Source organism: Gallus gallus, chromosome 2 (genome assembly GCF_016699485.2).
Source record: "Gallus gallus isolate bGalGal1 chromosome 2, bGalGal1.mat.broiler.GRCg7b, whole genome shotgun sequence".
NCBI classification, from domain to species: domain Eukaryota; kingdom Metazoa; phylum Chordata; class Aves; order Galliformes; family Phasianidae; genus Gallus; species Gallus gallus.
The window spans coordinates 26,966,458-26,972,921 of NC_052533.1; positions in this window are offsets into that span (position 1 = coordinate 26,966,458).

Sequence of the window (6,464 nt, forward strand, 5' to 3'; positions counted from 1 at the left end):
TTTATATTTTTCAAAAAGAAAGATCTTGGTGTTCCCAAAAGGCCATTATTAGTCCCCAAACTAAAGGTTAAAACAGTTATTCTGTTAGCTATCATCAGTTGTCTCATTTGCAACCAATTACTGTTTAACTTCATAAATCTCTGGGGATTTTAAAAGTAAAGCTCATGCAGCTTTGAAACTGTGGGGTTTTCTTATCTGATTATTCACAGCTTGCTAATTTGTAATTGGACTTTTACAACTCAAAAACCTCCAGATTTCAGAAAAACTAATTTATTTTTTCTTGGTTTAATTGTGGTATTCACACTCAAAACTGTGTAGTGTGATTGCTTCTAGTGGGTTGTATGCAGTGTTCTGGAACTAATAAAATATATTATTGATTGCTTAATGAAAAGTACTGTGTTCACACAGTTTTACTGTGGCTGAGGATGGATACAACAGCTACTTCTTATTCTGTTTTGAGGATCACCTGCCATTTTACTTGGGTGTATTGCTGCATATCAAGTGTGCTTTTAAATTAAGTTATGGTTGCCTACAGGGCACTATGTTGGGTGGCTCCATTAAGGTATTCTTATACTTTTCCTTCCATGCAGTGCTACCCGCTGCTTTTAATTTAGCTTAAGATCATCAAAATTAATTATGATAGAGCATATTAAAAGTTGAAATAGCAAATCAAAGAGTTTTATTAAGTGCCCTTTAGGTTTTCTTATGTGTTTAGTGGCTTTAGCTTTTTGGATCTTTTTTTCATAATTGTCTAATTCATTGTGGTTATTGTGACAGGGATTGGTAAAGTAGAATAGAAATGCATACCTGTGGCAGGAGTAACTACAACTCTCTCAGTTTTTACTTGAATTATTTACATTACCTCCCAGATAGTCTCACTGGATATCCTTATGGGGGAACTAAATGCACAGCTTTTCAAGCAGTGATGGTGAAAACTTGTACTTTTGCTTCCCTTGTCCTGTTAAGGTGTTTGATCTGTGCAGCAAGCAAAAGAGCGGTTCTGCCTCAGGCATATGAAAATGCTCCTGGTCCTCACAGCAAAAATTCCAGAGCCTCCTGACACATCCTAACAGCTATCACTGCATTGTGACGAGTCTCACAATGGGGAATGTCCCCATTGGGCTGGATTTACTGAGATCTTTCAGTTGACAAAGGCTGGTGAAGGCCTATCCAGTGGTCCTTCTGGGTAGGCCTGTTTCTGTACTGTGTTGGTTACTGTTCCAGTACACAAGCTCTGTGAGGTCCTTCACATAGAAGCTCCTGATGAGTTCCTGATGTATTTTGTGCCTAAATGGACTGTTAATTCTGTGCCTGTTGCACATTCCTTATAAACCTTTAACATACCCCTAGGGCAGAGCAAAATTCTTCACACAGATGCTTAAACTTGTTAAGCCCTCTACATATGCTGCATCTCAGTTAGTGCCTCGTGACCTCACTTCTGGGCTTGGAGGAACTCAAGGTAGTGGGGTGCATCTGCAATTTGAGAAAAAACCCTGGGATTCATTGGTGAGGTTGGATGTAGAAAGCTTCATCCATGGTAGATATGTTGCAGCATCCATAGCAATTTTCAAACCATTCACCTGATGACTTTTTGATCAGTATGGTCTTGTTTGGATGGGCTACCTCCTGAATCTAACCTGGAAGAGATATATGTGTTTCAGCAAATAGCTATTATTCGTTCATCTCATGTTACAAAGTCAGAGATTTTTAAGTGAAAGATATTATTTCCATCTATAATTATATTCAACTTTTAGAATTATAGATACTAATTCTGAACACAGAATTCCAGTAATAGTATGGTTAATGTTGCCTTACTGCTTTTAACAAATATTTTCTTACTTGTAAATCAATTAAAGACTATGTCAACTTACCAGTCCCCTACCATGACAGTATTTTTTTTATTAATCTAGAGACAGAATAATTGCTGCCAACATAAGATTTCAACTTTTTAACATTCATTTTTCCATTTTTTTTAAATTTACAAATGTTTTTTGTTTCTAGATAGAAGATCTTGCATTTCTCTGCTTTAAAACCTATGTTTACATATAAACAGACCTCTTCAAGTGATCCAAGTCACTCTGAACAACTAACTTTTATTTACCAATATGTTACACGCAGTCCTCTGATTAACTGAAAGTAAAGGAAATCATTTTTTTTTTCTTTAAAAACTATTTTAACATATGAGGCTGTGTCTCAGAGCCCATTAAACTCAACCAAAGAATTTATATTGAATTCAGGGACCTTTAGAGAGTGTTCTGAATCAGATGCAATTCTGTTATTTTAGAAATTGTCCCAACTCAAGGACTGAGCAAAATGCATTTATAAACATTTCTTGTGGCTACAGAATTTCTTCCCTTTTTTCCCTTTCTTCCTTTTCCTCCCTTTCCTCCCTCTCCTCCTTTTTCTCTCTTTTCTCCCTTTTGTCTCTTTTTCTTTTCAGTTAAACTAGTTTCAAAGACTACATTCAGGTCCAAAAAATCTTTCGGTATCTTAGCAAACAATTAGATTATGCACTGTTTCTGAAACTATCTGTTTGCACAGTCTTTAAGGTGTTCTGCATTTTCTTAAAGAGCTGATTTATGTGTTCAATTGTTTTTCCAAATTCAGTTTAATGAAACACTTGATAATCCTGAGTTAAAATGCAAGCTGTGAATTTTATTGGAAACGACAAAATTTCAATTTTTTTATTCAAACTTGGCATGTATTTTTTTAAAACACTGATTGATCTTATAGAAAAATCATCCTTGTTGTATGCAACTCGATGAATATAACTAATAACCCTTCAGAGCCGAAAAGTCTTTTGATAGAGAATAGAATAAAGATTTTAATTCAACTGAAGTTTCCTGAACCTCACCTTCCAAAGGGAAGGGGAATAAATTTCATATGAATCTCTCTTGCTTATATGAGTTACAAACTAATTTTTTTTTCAATTACTGTTACTTAGAGATTTTATGGGCAACCTCTAATGCAGTAAGTCCTTGATTTCAGTTTAGATTAAGACACTGGTATAATAACTAATAATAATTGTTCAATTGAAAATAAGTTGTTACAGAAAGACAGAGGGGTTACTTTAAGGTGAACATTCTTCAACATTGGCCTGAAGCCAGCTACATAAAGATTTATTGATCAGATGACTTTATATAAAAGTGTATATACACAAAAATTAAAAATCCAGTCTTGGAAATTTGTGTAACGATAAACCCTGGACCATGTCTGCATCTAGACTGTTGTAGAGAACACTAGGAATGTGAATTTAAGAATTATTGCAATTTTCCTGAGGCTAAAGATATTCCACCTTTTTTGTTTGTTTGTTTGTTTCTTACAAAATCATAAGGGGCTGTGCAGGGAAACCTCTTTTCTGTGTTCTCTTATTAATGTTGAAGATTGTACCTTCAAGTTTCTATCAGTAGTTAGATATGGAAAATTATTGGATAATTGTTGCCTATACGCTTTGGCACACAAGACTGTGTCTTACAATACCAAAATAGTTGAGTAGGCAAATTACTGATCCTAAAAGATTCAATGCCTGTAGACTTTCTTCAGTGCATTGTGTATATATTATCAGAAATGAAGCTTGTCTTGTCTGCTTGCTGTGCTGTGCGTGGGTTCTTAACCTCCTGCTAAGATCCTAGCTATTGATTTGGGTTGGCTCTCTCCATAGGTGCCTGGTATGATGCATGATGCCTTATTTCTCAGAAAGCATTAAATACCTTCTTTTGAAAATTAGGACTTTTGCAAGTACTTAGAAATAGGCACGAAGAGCACATCTTTACCAATTAGCTGATAATAGTGCTTCTGTGTAGGAACCTAAAACTTGAAAATTGCTGGTGACATGGAATAGCTGGAGCAATGGCAGCGGATGTTTTACCCTTTGTTACATTGGATGGGTTGCATCCTCCCATGCAGTTGATAGTTTGTTATTACTGGATTGTACTGCAGCTTCTTCTATTTTTTCTTCAATGCTTCTTAGTTTCTTTCTGAAAAAGGATTTACGTACCAGGAAATAACTAGGTTTTGAGCTGGAGATCTTATGTAATAAATTCAATATATAGGTAGCATTGTGTAAGCTGTTCTTTCATTGCACTGATAATTTGCAGTTCTGCAGGTGTATTTTTATTTGAGCTTTCTCTGAGTCTTCTATGTAGATACAAGGAGAGGAGAGACTGCGTTTTCTTCTTGCAAGTGTTCGCATGCAAGAAAGGGAAAAATCTAAAAGCCCATAGCGATAACATTGGATGCTCTTCAAGTTTCACTGGGCAGTTCCAACAGGTGAAATGTCGTGGCAGAAATAGCAAGTTATGCAGTAAAAGTGAGGAAGGAAAAGCAGGCAGATTATTAGAAATGTGTTCCTGGCTGAATGACAGAGACCCCCTCCAATAAGCATGCAGTCATACATAACTACTCATGTGATCAGTGCTGCTGAATTAAGGGAATATCTAAAAAGAAAAGATATTGATACAAGTATATTTTTTCAGACTTCCATACTTCATTCCTTATACAAGTTTGTATTTTACTGCTCAGCTTTGCAAAACACTTCAAAAAGCTTGCCAAGCTGAGAGGCAAGCATCTGAGTAATCAAGCAGGGCAGACTCTTGCATCTCACATTGATATGACTCAGAAGATTCAGGCTATGAGTAGTATGGAAAGCTTTAATGCAAGAAGTAACATGAGTATTGTTTTCAGTTTTATAGCTGATAAGTTTAAATGACAAAAGATTTTCCCTTTCTTTTCTGTATTTTAAGGATGAAAAATAAATTAAGGCTCCACCTTTGTTCCTCTACTTAGCAAATATCGGACAAACTCAAGAAGTCCGACTACATTTTGTTGTATATCGTAGGTATCCACTAGGAGGAGCTGACCACCTTAAAGAAAAGGTAGTGGATGGATTTACTAACATTTCAATAAAAAGTGTTAATAAATGAGTTCAGTACTAAACATCGTACTAAGCTAAGATAAAGTTGAGGTATTTATATATTATTTACAATGGTTACATAATAACATGGGGGATAAATGCTTTGCTTAATACTAACGCAATTCCAGGCTCAAAGATATTCCAGGCTCTGATTTAGAAACAAAACTCAGAACACTGTTCACTCCTAAGCTATGAGATCTGACTAATGTAACTTTCTTAGAAAACGTGCTCTATTATATTCACCTTGAGGCTACACAGATAAAGTATGTGATTGAACAAAAAGAGGAAAAGATCTGTATGTGGTCGAATATTTGTGTGTATTAAGCCAGGTAGCCTTGTTCATAAGCAAGGCTCTTAGACAAAAACAGTTTTTTTTTTTTTTTTTTTTTTTTTTTTGTAATAGTCTTTTTTTTCCCCCCTGCATTATAATCTCTTTATATATTTAATACCATAAATAAAATAGTGGCATAGAAGAGAACTATAAATAAAAAATTGGCATGGAGGAGATATGCCAAAAGTGATCCCTCAACTTGTTTCTTAATATTGGTGCTGTAGCTAAAAGAAAACTGTTCATTGCCATGTTTGATGAGATGAGGGAGCAACTGTAGCATATCTCCCCAAATCAGCAAACACAAATAGTCAACTGGGAAAGTTAAAAGGAAATTGCTCTTACAGATTCCTATCCACTGAAGCTTTGTTTTCCCCCTTCTTCACATGGAACTTCTTTGTCATGAACGATGCCAAAATAATGATGCTGTCCTATCATTAAGAGGTGTTTTGGAAAAGGCTGCATATTTATACCAGAGTAAGCACCATAAACAAAGTATTCCTCTGCTCCTGTAATTTTCAACACTGGGAATGTAGAAGCATGTTTAATCCATGATTGCAATCACTTGTGCTTATTCATGGCAAATGCATACTGTAAATAATGTCTTTTTTTTCTTTCTTTCTTTCTTTGTTTTATTAAAGGAGAAATTTCACGCTGGAAGATAAATGTGAAATATAGGCATTTTTCACTTTTTTATGAGAATCTAGAAATCAGAAACATAACAGCTGCCAAACTGTAGTCCAAGAAGCCTGGTGAAACAAGGTTATTTTTAGATATCTGAAGAAAGAAAGAATGATGGAAAAGAATGGTAGATTCTGTGAAAGCAAATTTCAGTGTAGATGGAGATGCTATGAAAAATTGGCCAAGAATATTCTTCTTTGGACAAAGATTAATAATGATCAGGATAAAACTGAACAACATAAGCAGGAAGATGGACTACGCTGAAAAGAAAGATTTTTTTTTCATATTAAAATGTATGTTTTTGTGAGCTGGAAACATTTCTACACAAAAGTGTCAATATAGGAAACATTTTTTTTTTAATAATCAAAGAAAAACAAAAAACAAGAATGGCAAAGACAGGGAATAATTTCAAAGCAGTCCTTTGCTCTATGAGGAGGAAAGTTGCTGCCAGTCAGCATAATGCTGCGTGTAAGCAGAAAAATCTCCTGCTCCCTCTGAATATACATAGAAGGTGAACATCTCCCTAGTACAGATTGTCACTGC